The sequence below is a fragment of the Triticum urartu genome, chromosome 4 (genome assembly GCF_003073215.2).
Source record: "Triticum urartu cultivar G1812 chromosome 4, Tu2.1, whole genome shotgun sequence".
NCBI classification, from domain to species: domain Eukaryota; kingdom Viridiplantae; phylum Streptophyta; class Magnoliopsida; order Poales; family Poaceae; genus Triticum; species Triticum urartu.
Window position 1 is genome coordinate 50,238,112 of NC_053025.1, and position 18,167 is coordinate 50,256,278.

General features: G+C 45.4%; 1 non-coding gene across 1 annotated transcript; it reads left to right on the forward strand.

Annotated features, from left to right (window-relative positions):
- Positions 1–814: 814 nt before the first annotated feature.
- Positions 815–909, forward strand: LOC125555090. Its single transcript, XR_007304535.1, has one exon. It is a non-coding gene; the product is annotated as a small nucleolar RNA Z103 (small nucleolar RNA).
- Positions 910–18,167: the final 17,258 nt, after the last annotated feature.

Below are 18,167 nucleotides of genomic sequence, written 5' to 3' on the forward strand. Positions count from 1 at the left end.
CTTGCTGCATCGCGAGATCTGTTCGCTGCGCCTCCATTTGTATCTCGAGATATATTAGGCCGGCTGCCTTTGCTCTGATCGACAGGTTGGAGTCACGGATGAGTTGAACTCTCCCCTTTTCTCCTAAGATGACATACTTGCTTTCTTTCTCTGGACCTGATTACTAGAGTAATAAGCCATATAAATAACAAAAGATAACCATGAACCAAATTACCAGAAGTCTTCTTCTGGGGTGCTTTGTTGACTTTAACAGATGTAGAATTGATACCATCACCGAGACCCTTGGCAGATGTAGTGGCTACAATAACATTCTTCTTGACATTTACCCATGGCACTAGACAACAGCATCAAGACCGTACTGCACTGCTATTGAACTGTTGTCCTGGTTGTGCTCTGTACCTTGATTCGGTTTTAAGTAGCAAGGAGTGCCTTAGTACATTTTCTGTCATGTGGTGTTAGTACTTAGCATTCTGTTCTGTTTTGTGTTGTACTCCAATTAGGTGTTTGAAATTTCGTTAGTACCCAAGCCAGAACTCTGATCTGCCCAGTAGTACAGATTTTTGTTCTTCATTGCTTGCTACTATTTTGTGGTTTGTTATCTTTATTTGGCACCATGCATGTCTTTTTTAATGTTTTGATATGCACATTATGCGGTGAAAACTGATTACTAGTGGATCTATTCATATGGTCATCGAGTATGAGTCATAGTAATTCTCAAATTCTACAAAGAGATGTAGGTTTCTCTGTGCTAGATTTACTACACATTCTCAAATTCTCCAACATTCTATTTGTTTTCAATGTGCCATTTGATTTGGAGGATATGATGATCCTTTCCCCAGATGATTGGCAATGAACATGCTAAGCGCTGTTATTTCTCTTCAGAGAAACCAAGCTAGTATTCTGATCCTCCTAGCCATTGCACATGCCTGTATTAATATGTCCATTGCGGATAATTCTATGCTTTAATAATTCTCCTGATATATCACTGTTTATTAGTAGGAGATTTCTTCTGCTTGGCCATAACAACAATTTCATGTTGTTTCTTTTGTAATTTGATGGTTGACAGTCTGATATCAAATAATGTGGTTCCTTTGTTGTTTGTTTTGATACCCACATACCTGCCCTGTATTAGTTGCTCCCTTTAATGCATGCTGGAAAGTAATGTTACACTTCTATTTGTAGACGACAATGACAATGTCTTGCTCTGGTTGCTGTTGTCCAGTTATATTCGAGTGTGCATGATTTTATCTAGGGACAATTCCATTTCTGCCCCTAACTGGAACCCACTACTCAAATTTGCCCCTAATTTCAATGTGTGCTCAAATTTGCCCCTCTGTCGTTAGTTGCCCTTATAGAAATGCCCTTCTGCACCGTTACCGTCTGGTCAAACAGCTTTGACCATCTCGAAAAAATAGCAAAAAAAAGTCAAAAAAACTGAAAATTTGTGGGATCGAAGGTACTCAGGTTGGCAAGGTGCGTGCAAATTTTCATGTTGTTTGGACATTCTAGGAGCTCGTGGCAAAGGAAAAACAGTAAATATGTACACATGTGAACCGTAAATTCAAAAAATAGCAAAAAAAATCAAAAAAATATGAATTCTTTTGGCATCCAAGATGCTTAGGTGTGGAAGGTGTGTGCAAAATATTGTTGTGTTTGGACATTGTAGGAGCTCGTGGACAAAAAAACAAAATTTGTCTCAGAAATAAACTTGTAAAAAATACACTATTTTGGTTTTTTTTTGCGAGAGCTCCTCGCATGTCATTTGATAACAAAATTTTGCACACGCCTTGTGCACCCTAGCATCTTGGATGCGAAAAAAAATCATATGTTTTGAATTTTCTTGCTATTTTTTGTTGAAATTACTATTCAAAGATGTACAGATTTATTGTTTTCCTTTGCCACGAGCTCCTGGTATGTCTAAATAGCACGGAAATTTGCACGCACCTTGCGCACATGAGTAGCTTCAATCCCACAAAATTTCAGATTTTTTTGATTTTTTTTACTATTTTTTTCGAGATGGTCAAAGTTGTTTGACCAGACGGTAACGTCACAGAATGGCATTTCTATAAGGGCAACTAACGGCAGAGGGGCAAATTTGAGCACACATTAAAATTAGGGGCAAATTTGAGTAGTGGGTTCCAGTTAGGGGCAGAAATGGAATTGTCCCTTTTATCTATAGCTGGCACTATGGATAGAGCTATGTGTGTAATCTGAGTTGTTTCTGTTATTGTTCTATCCATTTTATTGTGTTACCTTAAGCTGTCATGTTAAGGCAAACCTAAGAACACTTGCTTATGAGAACCAATTGGATTTCTTAGATATATCCAAGTGAGATGTACTGTTACTATGGCAGTGAAATTTATCTATGTGAGATTAGAATTTGAGTGCCATCATTCATCTTATGCTATCTTGTCCTTCGTGATAACTGTTGACTTGCAAGATACAATGTTGAATTGCTATATGATGCATGTTTGTGATGTTAGTATGCTTGCTTTGACTAGTAATATTAGATCTTGCCTACTAAGGATGCATATTTCTTAACGAATTTTTGTCATGCTGCATAATAGTCTTGATTATTTGTCATTATTGACATGCATGCTAATTAATCTGTGCAGGATGGTGGTCGGGTGTCAACAAGGAATGGAAATTGATGGAAATCCCTACGGGTGTGTTGTTTGTATACCATGCATGCTGGTAGAAGTTTGATCAAGACGTCAACAACAAGAAAATACTATTCGTGTCATGCACAAGTGCACCACAAAGAAGAGCCCCGGTCCGTCTACTTCATGCTGCTCCGACCCAAGTGCCGGCTAACACCATGGAAGGTATCTCTCTCCCTCTCCTCATCCTATACCCTGGGTACAATCCTATTTGCTTACTACACCACCACATTAGCCATCAAATTTGTGACAAGAAAACTGAAACTCTCTTCCTTTGTTGATGTTCCTCCATGCTAAGAGCTAATCTGCTGCATTGTTATTCAACTTTCATTGATAGTTTTAGTTTTGCTGAAATCAAGTTTTGTTTTCTATGCTTATGTCTGTGGACGAACACTACTAGATCCAGAAGGACCGACATTACCATCAAGTACGCCATCGAGGTAATTCACCAATCCATCATCAACTATGCTTTGCTCTCTTTAGTTTTGCTCTTTGCTGTAAAGCACATAGAAAATTGAAGCTATGTACATTAATTGATCTGAAGAGGGTCAAAGAGGATGTGACAATATGTTTACTGCCTTATTATCTTCTGCTTGATCTGACACTATTTATGTCCAAACCTGGGAGTATATTTTTTGCTTGTCGCCATCACCCATTTGTTGGGCTGTATAAGTGTATCTGTTGTCTGATTTGCTCCATCTTATTTCCTGATGTACTTCTACATATATATGTTGGTTGTAATCTGCTTGAACGATCCAAGTACTTGATATTCCATTATGTTCTTGTAGGTGAATGGAGCTTGTGTTGTTGGTAGAACTCCATTGATGACTTCTTCCTATGTTGAAGAGCATGTTCTGTGGTATCCAAGAGTAGCGGTTTATTTGTATATCCCAATATTTATGATTGTGTGGATCTGGGTGAAGTTTGAAGTTCCTGGGTATGCAAGATTCGATGGTGAAACTGGTTGATGTGATGTGAATGAGTGTATGGAAATTGGTTGTTGTGATGTGAATGAGTGTATGGAGTTTCACGTGTTCTGTTCTGTATAGCATATTGTAATAAACTTATTTTAGCTGTTATTTGAAGATTTTCATATGCATTCTCTTTTCTATCTGTTTGATATATATTTGCTTATTAATAAGCTGTGAAAACATGACAATTGGGACCCATCTAAAAACTGGAGCTAACAAAAAAAGCTGGAAATAAAAAAGAAATGGACCGTAAAATGTCGTGCATTAGAAAATAAAAAGGCCAAATTGTTGGGCCAGGCCCATGTAGCTAGAGAAAATTAATAGAGAAAATATACAGTAAAAAGGCCAAATTGTTGGGCTAGGCCCATGTAGAAAACCGAATTGGACCGGGCTGAATCTTGTGCCACATCAGCTTGCCACGCTGGATGCCTACGTGGCCTGGGGAGGTTGCTAGTGACCAAAACAAACCAGTCGGCATATTTTGGTCATAAACATCTACGACCTTCTCACAGAGAAGGTCGTTAATTTCAGTTTATGACCGCCAGCTTTTGACCTTCTGTTTGGTCACAAAAAGGTCGCAAATGAAAAACAATGACCTTTCAGTGACCACAAGTTGACATATTTCTTGTAGTGGTTAGTTTTCCTTTGTATTTGATGGAATGTTGTAACGGGGCAACCTTGGAATAGGAATGAAAATGGAGTGGAAAGTTTCCGTTTTTCCGGAGAAAAAATGGAAACGGAGAGAAACCAACGTTTCATTTTGTTGGATCGCGCCATCGAGCAAAACCAACATTTAAATCACGTCTATCGTGTTCGTGTCTCACCCTCCTCCACGGCTCGACCCCACACGGTCGCTCGGCATGCCACTCACCGCAAACCGAGTATACGATAACTTTCCCGCCTGCTTGTCGATGGATCGCGCCATGGAGTACTAGCACTACTGGAAGATATTGACGAGTTGGGGAAGGACAGCTAGCTGTAGCACGGACTCCCAAGAACTTTTTACAGGCATGTTGTAGCCGGCTATTGCGACCTTTGAATGCGGAGCAACCGCGTGCACCCGGAAGCGGCGCGGGCGACGCTCTCTCTGCCGGCGCGCCGCTTCAATGCCGGCGCCAATGAGAGGTCGTGTCAGCTCTGGCCAGGCATGAATGCGGCACTGACCGTTTCAGGCGGGAAGCATGCGCGGGTGATGAAGAGGGTTCGGGTTGGTCAGGACCGGCCGTGGCAGCAGTCCGGACGTTCGCGAATAAGAGATGCTGTCATGGGTTTGTCATGACAGATGTCCTTGTGAAAGGACTTAGTCGTGGAGCCATCGCTATGGTTTAGATTTAAGGGGTTAAACCGAACAAGGGGACACGGGGAATTTTATACTAGTTCGGCCCCTTCGAGGAAGGTAAAAGCCTACGTCTAGTTGTGATTGGTATTGCTAGGGTTTCGAAGGCCAAGGAGCGAATCCGCTTTGTCTGGCTCTCGAGTTGTTGTCTGTCCCTAAACCGCTGCCGGGTCGTCCCTTTATATACATAGGTTGACGCCCGCCGGTTACAGAGTCCCGAAGACGGATCATAAACGTATCTAGTTTGGTCTCTATCCTCCCTATCTTACAAATTACATGACTAAGACAGTTTATATTTACAGGCTTTAACCCGCCTTCGGGCCTTGGGCCTCCATGAAGCGCCATCATCCTTGCGTCTTTATGGGCTTCTAATCTTCAAGGAGTCGACCCGGCTACACAAGACCAGTTTACCTCTAGTAGTAATATCCCAAACATTAGGCCCCAGATTGGTTTGAACTCGTTCATGTCAATCTTCTATAATTAGAAAAATTCTTCCCTCATATCTTCACCTCGATCTTGTAAACCGTCGTGATTTCATACTTCAAGATTATGATAAACCATCCTGACGTCATCCATCCGTTGATGTCGAAGATTACCTTCATTTAATATGTCTTCAGCCATCGAGGCGACACCCTTATTAACTTATCCATTTTTGGGCTCCTCGATTCCCGCACTTGCCATTTAATCTCTTCACCTTATAAATAGGGACAGCGGACCCCTTTTCTTTTCTTTTCGCTACCCATTCATCTCTTCTTCTTCCTCTCGACGACCTCGCACCCGAGCGCCGCCGTCATCTTCGAACTCCGCCTCTTCTTCGCCTTTGGCCGCTGCATCAACCTGTTCGCACCAGAGTTCCACATCGCCCTTCTGTTGCTTCCACCATCGCAGTAAGTCTTTTCCCCTTTCTTTCTTAGATCCATTAGGGTTTCCTTGTTCTTCGCTGTTCTTGAGGTTCATCAGAGCTTTCAGTGTTGCTCTTTCATGGCCTTTAGGTGAATACTTCATATCTGACGTACTCCTTGCCGTAGCTAACCTTCCCTTGTCACCACAAACCCTTATGTGCAAAGAACTGATCCAGTCCTTCATAAGTTGCTTCGGTTCTGCACCCCTTCTAGATCCAACTATTTTTACTTTTCTGTCTTATCTTAGATCCGAAAATTTCATATGTCACTGTGAGATCTGTTTCTATGTCCCTGTGAGATCTGTTTCTCCTTGCACCAACATAGGCGGTTTAACCTTGTATAAGCAGTCTATGTCATTAGCCCTCTGATAAACCGGAGGAGCATTTTACCTTCATAATTATGCTCCGGTTTAACAGTGTCTGAGTAATCCTGTGCTACTATTACCTTTTTCCCTTATTGCATTAGTCTACGGTTTACACCATTTCACATATCAGTATGTTTCTTACTCCCTTGTCTCTTGCATATAATCATGCGTAATTTATAAACCGGTCTTTCATTTTCAGCTTGTTTTCACAATGGCCAAACAATTCACTGCCTGCAACTGGGCTCATTCCCGGGTTACTGAGACTCAGTTGAATGAGATGGTTAGCATCGGCTCCCTGCCTAAGAAAACTGAAATCAAATGGCGAGTTCCAGGAACAGAAAATCCTCCAACCTAAGGCAGGGCGAGGTGGTGGTCTTTGTTAACCATATAGGTCGTGGCTTCAAACCGCCAGGGTCAATGTTTTATCGAGATGTGCTTGCCAGCTTCCAACTTCATCCGCAAGGTATTGGTCCCAACTCGGTTTCCAATTTATGCAACTTCCAGGTCTTCTGTGAAGTATATTTACATGAAGAACCAACTGCAGAACTGTTCCGGGATTTCTTTCACTTAAACCAGCGCACAGAGTTTGTAAATGGCCCGAACACAGAACTTGGTGGTGTCTCGATTCAAAAACGAAAAGAAGTTGAATTTCCTCATGCCAAACATCATAGCCACCCAAAAGAATGGAATCAAACTTGGTTTTATTGCAAAGACACTTCGCCTGAAGATGAAAATCCCCTCCCTGGTTTTCGTGATAATAGACTATCCAATACTCACCCCATGACACAACGCCTGAGCTCTTCAGAAAGGGCAAAATACGCTCCTCAACTCGCCAAACTCCGGGCCTTTATGGCAAACGGTTTAACAGGCATGGATTTTGTGCGCTGTTGGATATCCTGGAGTATCTTGCCGCTAAGCCGGCGTCCCGGTTTAATGTGTGAATATACCGGTGAGGTTGATGACCCTCAACGCCATTGCAATATCCAATTATCTGAGGAAGAAGTCACTAAAGGTGTAAAGAAGATCCTGAATGAGTCGGAACTAATCTGGAGTCAAACCGGTCCGAGTCCCTTCTATGCCAAGAACAAACTGCCTGCTATAAGCATTATACTTCCTCTTCATCTCTAATATCTTTAACTTATGCAACCTGTAACCCTTCTTCTTTGTATGTAGGGTGATGACCCCTTCTGGAAACGGAAAACCATAGAGAAAGCGGCAAAGCCGACTGGAGACAAAGCGGTCAAGCCATCCCGCCCAAAGACCAAAGCCGTAAAGCAGACGTCAAAACAGAAAACGGCTGACCGGATTAATATGGAGCTTGATGATGATACTGATGATCTAGAAGTTGAGGTAGAACTTGACTCACTCGGCTCTTGTTTCATGCATCTCATTAACAATGATCTTCCTCAGGAGGACGCAGAAGCTAGTCAAGCTGATGACGTAGAGGTAATTACCCTTTCCTTCGGTTCAGACTCTATGCCAACACAAAAAAATCGCCAAGCAGTCCGGAAAGTAAGCTTTTCTCATCCTCTTGCTCACTTGGAGCCAACATTTATTTTGAAGACTCGGCAGCATGAAGCTCGTCGGACAACCCGACACAGTGGCCAGCAGGTCACTTCAGCCAGTTTACCTGATACTACGGTTCGGAAGTGCTGGTCTGACGTCTCTCCTACTTCTGACCATTCTTACCCTAAGGCAGGTTATTTCAGACATCCTCTTAATCCGTCCGATTCAAATTATTAGGTAACACCTCCTTCATCTTCTGGTGAATCGATAGCAACTCAACTCCCCCCTTTGAAAACGGTGGCCGGGTGAGTTGTAAAAACCTTTCCTTTCAATGTGCCATAAATCATTTGAATAGGATGTTAATCCTCTTTTATTCTGTTTGCAGTGCCAAAGCCAGACCCAGCAAGAAAGCTCGGGTCACCAATCCGCCAGAAGACCCTGCCGCCGAAGAAGAAGAACCAAGAGGTGAACCGGAAGGCCCTCATCCTGAAGCTACTTTTGATGATCCACCCCTTGAAGGCCAACATACCGATGAACCTGCAGATGCTGAGCCTGCCACACCCGATACTGAACCGGCAGAACCAAACCGAGCTAGTCTGGTGAAAGACACTGAAATTCCAGTATCATCAATCAAAAATCCTGAAGGCCAAGGTGATGATGTTATTATTACTGGAATGGGCCACAGCTCTCCTGGCCATCCCGTCATTTTGGCTCAGCACAGTGCCAAAGAAGAGCAAGCTTCCCGGGATAAAGGTAAATGGAGCAGTGACTTATCAAGCTATGCTCGTCTTAACGCTGATGAGCTTCATTCTTGCTTCTTGAACCGTCTGCACTCAAACCGGGATTATGAAGCCGGTTTGGTGAACTTGATGAAAGAGCGATATGAGGTAAATTCCTCTCCCTTTATATATTGATTTATAGCTGAAACACTATCCCAAGTAGCCCCCAAGGGCCGTTTTATGATTGTTAATCACAAACCGGGTCTTTGTAACACTTTAAGCATCGCACCATTGGTCCTTGCAATGGAAGGTCGCTAATAATAGATAAGACTCATCTTGAAAAAAAAATTAGATAACTTTCTATAGCATAGCCCCCAAAGGCCAGTTTAACTTGGCAAGTTAATCTGGTTTTTAATCCACACATCCATTTTAGAACAGACGCACATTAGCCCCCAAGTGTCAAGGATAATGCTTGCATTGTTCTAGAGACTTGTATAAAGTGTAGTACTTGAGAGCAAATAGGCATTAGCCCCCAAGTATGAAGTGCATAACTTTGTTATACGCTTTGTACTTTAGCACATATATATGATGTTTGTTTAACATACCTTCAACGTGGCAAACTGAACTGAGAAGCAAAGATGCCCGAAATTCTGACTTGCAAGAGAATGTGAAGTCACAACAAGACGAAGCTGCAAAAGCCAAAGAGGAGCTGACCCAGGCCCTGGCCGTAATGGAAAAGCTGAAAGAATCCTTCAACCAAGAGGGTGCTGAATGGGAAACCAAGAAATCCGGTTTAACTAAAAGAGTTGTAGATGCCGAGGCAGCCCTGAAGCCAGTGGTTGAAGAACTAGCCGGTTTGAAACACCAAATCAATGCTATGACCTCTGCTATCTTTGGTAAGTGTCTGCTTATGTGTGTTGCGCCAGTCGATGAATCTTATAACTGACCAAAATGTTGATAAAATCTTTGGCAGGCACTCGGATCACTCATCTTGGTACAGATATGCGGATGAAGCTCAAAGCGGCATATACATTGGTTGAACAGCTATACTCTGGGTCTCAATGGGTTATTAGCACGGCAGCTTATAACAAACTGGCGCCAACTTTGATTAAGGAAACCCTTGAGAAGCTGGGCATGTTACCAGCCCGTATTGCCGAGTTGAAGAGAGCAGCTGCCAGAGCAGGAGCTTTAACCGCCCTTATTCGAGCCAAAGCCTGGATTCCAGACATTGAAGCGGAGGATATCATTAAAGGATACCCGGGCGTTAAAGAAGATGGTTCAAACTTCAACAATGATGATCTTCGGCGGCAGACCAAACAGATGCGGCCAGCAGCCAGCAAGTTGGCTGATGATACCGATTTGTCCCATTTTCAACCGTTTTATGATGCAGAAGGGAAAATACAGCCGGCCGACATCCATGAAGTCGAAGAACTTGTGCCTCCGATTCGTAAGCACACTTACGCCCCTGATACTAACCCTTCCAATCTTATCCACGAGGAAGCAGTGTTCCAAGTGTTAACTAGAATAGATTGGTCAACGGCTGATTTCCAGCATCTGGGGAGGGATGAAGAAGTGCCTACACCAACTGACCCTCAACCGTCAAACCGTCGCGATGAAGAATCCTAATCCGGTCGCCGGTTGATATGGCTATTGTGGAAAACAATGATACTGTTTGAGCCGCTTTGAACCTTCATGTAATAGGATAGCTGAAACTCCGTTATCTGCCATGCCATCGAGCATGTTTCGTAATACTTTGTGACAATCTGTGCCGCCCTTTGGGATATATTTATGCATAACCCATGATGAATTGCGTTCCTGGGTACAACAACTTAAAAATAAATAGCGGTTTACCGCTAGACGTGTCATGATGTCCAAGAAGTATATAGTACCTAGATGAATAATCAAGTGTTTGTACAAAAAGTAATGTACAGAATATACGTCATTGGTTGACCAAACGTGTATACGGCAAAGGTGTTAATACCAATCCGGAACATTGATAACTCCATCTTCATAATGCCGGTCTATATATTAAACCGGACCGGGATAATCACCAGATTTTCTTTATAACATTGGCGATTGAGTCAAACCAGACCGGGTCAATGAACACCGGTTTATAATTGATCATGTGCCCACAACTTGTAGTTGAGAAGCAAGCCGGGTCAAGGATGCCAGTTTACCAAAAAATACTTATGATTTTCAAGAAACAAAATTCAAACAGGAAAATATGCAAGGGTTTTACGAGCTGCCAGGCTCCAAATCGAGGCTTTTCATGGGCTGCCAGGCCTCTGAGTTAAACCATTTAACAAAGCCTTTTAAGATGGGCCTCCAATGAACCAATCATCGTTTTAACTGTGACAAGCTCAGGGTCTGTAAAAGATTGACTTGTCAAACATTCGATGGGTCATACCCGGATTACCTGGACAGGAGTGGCTTACTTGATGAAGGTAGGATAACCCGGGTTTTTAGGTGAATACACCAGGCTTCCAAGCCGTGGCTTGATAGCCAATTACGAGGGTCCTTTCAAACTCTTTGTTGCTTTGCAAAAAGAGCCCCCAAGTAACTTTGTGAGTGATGCTCAGTGTGTGCCCATGTTTGAGTCTGTACTGTGTACAACACTCTCTTTGGCTCCACAAAATTTTCCCTTTGTGGCTTAAATGCCTATCAAGAGGTGTAGCTATGGTGTGAGGACAACCAAGCCCCCTAGTGATATCCCTTCGTGGTTTAAAAACCGATCAAGAGGTGTAGTTGTAGTTCAAATATGACCAAGCCCCCTAGTGATTTTCTTTATATCTATGCAGCTGCTAAAGCCGGATTAACAAAAACTCCACTTTGTCAGTTAACTTGTAAAAGCACACATAGGATATAAAAAGAACAGATACCCCGCTTATAACGGAGGCTCCGGTTTATTATACGATATATACACTGTCATAAATATGTACAGATGAGGAGCCTATGGCTTCAAGTATAGTAAGGCTGAAGGAGAGCTATGTTCCATGGCCGCTTCGTCTCCTCCTCCGATTGACGTGAGTCTTCATGCTCTCGAACATCAATGAGGTAGTAAGATCCGTTGTGCAGATTTTTGCTGACCACAAAGGGTCCTTCCCAAGGTGGGGATAACTTGTGCATATCAGTCTGATCCTGGATGAGCTAGAGCACCAAATCACCTTCTTGAAAGGTTCTGGTTTTGACCCGGCGGCTGTGATAATGTCGGAGATCTTGTTGATAAATCGCCGGTCGTGCTGCTGCAAGATCACGCTCTTCATCCAACAGGTCCAGTGAATCCTGACGTGCCTTCTCATTATCAGCTTCAACATAAGCTGCCACACGGGGCGAATCGTGACGGATGTCACTAGGAAGAACCGCGTCCGCTCCATAGACCATGAAGAAAGGTGTGTAACCCGTAGACCTATTGGGTGTGGTGTTGATGCTCCATAACACAGAAGGTAGCTCCTCAACCCAACAACCCGGCGTCCGCTTTAAGGGAACCATAAGCCTTGGTTTGATACCCCGTAGATTTTCTTGGTTTGCCCTTTCTGCTTGACCATTAGATTGGGGGTGAGCCATCGACGCTAGATCAAGCCAGATGTGCTCACGTTGATAGAATTCTTCCATCTCCCCTTTTGACAGATTAGTACCATTATCTGTTATAATGCTGTGTGGAAAACCAAACTGGAATATCACCTTCTTGATGAATTGAACTGCCGTGGCTGCATCACACTTGCTGACTGGCTCTGCCTCCACCCATTTAGTGAATTTATCAACTGCTACTAACAGGTGGATCTTTTTGTCCTTAGAACGCTTGAAGGGTTCAACCATATCAAGCCCCCAAGTTGCAAACGGCGACGTAATTGGAATCATCCACAACTATTGAGCTGGAACGTGCGCACGGCGGGCAAATTTTTGACATCCATCACATCTCTTGACTAAATCCTCCGCATCAGCATGCGCAGTCAACCAGTAAAAACCGTGGTGAAAAGCTTTGGCAACCAACGACTTTGAACCGGCATGGTGACTGCAATCCCCTTCATGGATTTCTCACAAAATCTCACAACCATCTTGAGGAGAAACACAGTGCTGAATTGCTCCTCAAACACTGTAACGATGTAACTCCCCGTTGAGTATGGTCATGGACTTGGAACGCCGGATTATCTGTCGAGCCAATGTTTCATCGTCTGGTAACTCGCCCCGGTTCATGTAAGCCAGATATGGGATCGTCCAATCCGGTATGGCATGCAGAGCTGCCACCAACTGAGCCTCCGGATCAGGAATGGCCAAATCTTCTTCGGTTGGCACATTGACTGACGGATTATGCAACACATCAAGAAAGACATTGGGCGGGACCGATTAACGCTGGGAACCAAGACGACTTAAAGCGTCCGCCGCTTCATTCTTCCGCCAGTCTATATGGTCCACCTGATAACCTTTAAAGTGACCAGCCACTGCGTCCATCTCTCGCCGATATGCCACCATGAGTGGGTCCTTAGAATCCCAAGTGCCAGACACCTGCTGAGCCACTAGATCTGAATCGCCGAAGCACTTAACCCGGCTTAAATTCATCTGCTTAGCCATCCGAAGACCGTGGAGCAAAGCCTCATATTCAGCTGCATTGTTAGTACAAAGGAACATTAAACGGAGGACATAACAAAACTTGTGACCTCATGGGGAAGTTAGTATGACTCCAGCCCCCGAGCAATCCAACTGTCTGGATCCATCAAAATGAATAGTCCAGTATGTATTATCTGGTTTCTCTTTAGGTGCCTGTAACTCCGTCCAATCATTGATGAAATCCACGAGTGCCTGGGATTTGATTGCTGTGCGGGGTATATATTTGAGCCCATGAGGTCCAAGCTCAATAGCCCACTTGGCAATCTGGCCAGTTGCTTCTCTGTTTTGAATGATGTTGCCTAGAGGAGCTGAACTGAACACTGTGATAGGATGGCCCTAAAAATAATGTTTAAGCTTCCGGCTGGCCATAAACACCCCATACACCAGCTTCTGCCAATGCGGATACCTCTGCTTTGACTCAATGAGCACCTCGCTGATATAATAAACCGGCTGTTGAACCGGATATTCCTTGCCAAGCTCCTTGCGCTCTACCACAATGGCTATGCTAACAGCCCGGGCATTAGCAACCACATATAATAATAATGGCTCTTTATCGACCGGCGCTGCAAGCACGGGCGGTTCAGCTAGCTGCCTCTTCAGATCCTCGAACGCCTTATCAGCTGTCTCGGTCCAGACAAAGTTATCTATTTTCTTGAGCATCTGATATAAAGGGATGGCCTTCTCTCCAAGGCGACTGATAAACCGGCTCAAGGCTGTAATCCGGCCGGCTAGACACTACTAGGAAAAGGCCTACTAATGGTGCACCAGTTTTGCCTACTAATGGCGCACTACTGGTGCGCCATTAGTATCACGCCACTAGTATTTCTTACTAATGGCGCACCACGCAGTGCGCCATTAGTATAGAACACCATGCGCCATTAGTATGCCTCACAGGGGGCCATATTTAACCATGTGCTTTGGCATACTAATGGCGCACTGTTGTGTGATGCGCCATTAGTATACTTTGGCATACTAATGGCGCACTCTGTAGTGATGCGCCATTAGTATGAATATTAGGTTTTATTCTTTTTTACTTTTCTGATTTTTGCACAGGTTACAAAATATATTATTTGACAGAATATAGAAAGCAGCACACAGCAACAGCAGGTTCATCGAATACAATAGAAGATTAGTCTCCGAATACAATTCATCATATTAGTCTCCGAATTCAAAAGACCGAACAAAGATAAAACATTACAAGTCTCAAGACCGCGAGTATCGAGTTTGTCTTCACATTACAAGTTGATATCGATCATCTAAACAACCATCACATAGAAGAGAGCTGCGGTCATCACGATGAGCATCATCGCGATGAAACTGGTCTTCATCCGGTTCCTCCAACGCTCCCTCCTCTCTCCCACTAGATAGCGGGCGTATCTAGATTCCGCATCCGCCCTAGTGGTGTACCCTTTGTAACTGTTACCGCTAAAATGGTGAACCTGTCTCTGACACTCCTCCCAGTCGTCGTAGACTCCTGGAACCTTACCCTTGTACACGACATACGACGGCATCTCTATGCACAAGCCAAACAACAGACAATACATACATAAGCAATATATAAGTATGCAACAAAAGGATCGGAAGAGAAAAGCAAGACATGACATTAATAGCACGATTCATGGTCCTACTAATAAATAGCATCGATTACATCTAAGTGGAACGACTGTCCAAACCAAAGAGACATATAAGTTCATTAAAGTTTAATTACAACATGAGCCAATCAATGTTTCAGAACTACACATAGCATCACTACCGTCGACTCGACTCATGCGACCGGAGCGTGGATGAAGCTGCCGTCTGTCGTGATGGTCAAGAAATCACGGGCGTTGTCAGCCTGCATTTCTAGCGTTCCGTCTATCTCCCTGTTGGACGGTTGATATCTGAGGTAGAACTGCCCCGAGGTATGAAGGACATCTTGATGGATGATGTCCGCAAACTCTGACTGGATGCGAAAGAATTCTTGTCTGATGTCCGCGTCCTAGATTGCCGACAAGCTCGCGGCCCAATCTTTGAGATTATCTGGTAGCAGAAGGTGATGATGATCCCTTACGATCGCCCGCATGTGATGGAGGGCGTAGTAGGCAACCTTCTGACCGCCAGGCGGCTGCTTGACGCAGCAGAACTTAGTATTGTGGGCAAACACGTGCTTGCCGTACCTACGAATTGGCCTCGTGAAGGTGCCTCCAGATTTGGCGTAGCCGGGGAGAACATCATCAAGAACTTTCTTGATATTTGTGTAGTCCATCTTGGAGTCACGGTTCGGGTCGAAATACGTGGCCATGGAATATTTTGGGCTTAAGAGGATGAGTGTGCAATGTGTGTCACTGCATAGAACATGGAATTTTAGAAAAAAAAGAACGATCGAAATCTAAGAAATCATATGTTAGGGGGCGGTTAAGGGATGACTTACTCGGGAAAGTAAGCCACGAGGAAGTTATCCTTATCTGGATTTGCCAGAATGATGCCTTCGAGGTGTGAACTCGCGACTTGGCGGTCCCCAGCGCTGCCCAAGAGCTTGGCACACATGTAGAAGGGGTCGACTATCACGATGTCCGGGGTCTTTTCTCTAATGATCCGCATCTCCATACTCAGCAAAAATAGCCGAAATAAGGTGTAGTGCAGCGGATGAAGGTTAAACATAGCAAAGGTGTCATCCAACCGCAGGACGATCGTACCCCCGATGGCGCCATCCACAAAGCCCTTGCCCTCTGGCTCCTTGGCCACGAAAACCGGGTATGTCACATCATTCTCTCTGAGACGCCGCTTCTCCAAAGAAAGAACACTGTCATGCAAACTCCGCATAGCACCAGTTGCAGCATTGACCATATTTGTCGGTAGCATCGCCCTACCCGCCACATGCACCCTCCTCGAGATATCCTTAGGTGAAGGTGGCCCGTCCTGAGCACGGATCGTACTCGGTGCCGGCTGGCTCGCACCCTTGTTACTATTTCTTTTCCATCCCTTCTTCTTTTGTTGTAATGGGACCGAGTTCTGCTCACAGACCGCCTTCTTGAGTGTGTTGGGGCTGATAATATTTGGCACCTCGGCTATCTGTGTCTCGGTGAAGTTGGCAGCTGGAGGCATCTCCTGAGAACTGACCGCCAGACGACGCCTGTTACAACTGGGTTTCTCCGCCGTACCAGCTAGACCGCGGTCGTCTTGGTTGGGTTCTTTAGAAAGAGGCCCATAGAATTCGTCATCGTACCCATGTTCGGCAAAGTACTTATCGACGTTGCTAAATGTACGGCCGTCGTCGTTGTCATCGTCGTCCAGATCCTGTGCCATAGGGATGTCCGGCATGTCCGGTAGCGTTGCGGTGGTCTTGCCATGGCTTGGCGCCGACACGACTGGCGGTGTTGTCTTTGGGGTGGTGTCCCCCGCCCCGAAACGAATCTGGATCTTCAGCCAAAGCAGGGGCCAGCTTAGGCAGGTGCTGAGGGTCATCAAATCATCTTCGTCGGCCTCGGTGGGTTGAATCGGAGGTAACAACTCGTCGCAGCCTGGAAGCACCCGAACTAGTTGAACCCTATACACGGTGGGTGGCATCGGTTTACCGTGGAACACGGGGTTGCCCGGTTGAACGATTTTGCCCTTGGTGACATCAACCAACTCGTCATTCACGAAGTGTAGGAGAGTGCACGGAACATCGGCGGCGCCCTGCGAAAACATGTAGGGCGTCAGGGATGCCCAGTCAAAGGCAAGGAGATGAAGTCCTCGGCCGAGAGGCTTAATTAGTTACCATGATGATAGCGTCGAGCTCGGCTAATGTCGAGGCACCGCCAACGGCGTGCTTGCAACTGACGGAGGGGACGCTTGCTGGCGAGGTGCCGGCCGACGTACACCCGGGTGCATTAAGCTCCAATGCCGGCGTCGGAGACACCAATACCGCCGCTGCCGGAGACACCAATGGCGCTGCCGCCGGAGACACCAATACCGCCGCCGCAGACACCAATGGCGCCGCCTACGCGTTGTGCGAGTTGCTGGCCGTGAAGCTGGGAATCGGGGGTGGCCCATGTTGGCCACCCACAATCCACGTCGTTATCCCATGAATCAAGGTAGGCATAATGCCGGTGAGCGTCGATCCCAGTTGTTGTTGCACTTGCTCTTGGACCATCTCCGGAATCCGCGCCACTTGCACCTTGAGTGCTTCAACCTCGCGCGACTGGCTTTCCGAGCTGGTCTTTTTCTCCTTTTGCCCATCAGCGGTATAGTATGACGACCATTTTGTGGACAAGCCTTTGCCGGCCACACGACCAGCTGACGTCGGCTTACTAAGCTTATCCTTGTTTTTCATTACATTCAACGCCCTATTCAAAGGGGTGTCGAAAGGGGAGCTCTGAGGCGACCCCGCGCTACTTCTTTCTTTGTCCTGCGGAAGGAACGTGAACCATTTAGAAATATTGGGGATTAATTAGAATGCAACCATATGGAGCTAATTATGCGGGGGTGTATTCCTTACCAGAACAAGCTCAAGCGCCTTGGTCTTCGGATCCGTGGTAAGCTCCTTTGTTACCGGGTCCTCCTTGTACCGGGACCTGAGAAAGTTCCTGGTCTGCTTGTCACGGTATTTCTCGAAGCAGGGCGGTAGGCCTTGCTCGGCACGGTCCGCGTCCTCCTTGTCCAATATAGGCTCCGCCAGTCTGTAACCGCCGGGACCGAGTTGGTGGACCCCTAAGTTCAACTGCCGCATTTCTTTCCTCCATTGACTTGATTCAGAGGTTGCGGGGCTCTCGCACTTGATCTTGAACTCCTTGTAGTCATCTTCGCTCATCAAAGGATATTTCGCCTTGATCTTCTCATAACTATCACCTTTGTCAATTATTGCCTTCACCGTGTTTTTCCAAGTAGACAGGGCCGTGCTCATCCTCGTGAGGGCGGCACCGTTCACTTTATTCCCCGAGAGGCGTGTGTTTGCAAACTCAGCGGGGAACTTGGATCGTTCGTGCAGCTTCGTGAAGAGGAGGCTGCGCAAATTCCCTCGGTCCTTATGCCTTAGGTTCTCGGTGTTGATCGAGACGGTGCTCCGGAGAATGCACCCGAGCTGAACCGAGTACCCCTTGACTACATGTTTGGGCGCCGTCGGATGCCCGTCGGAGTTCACTTC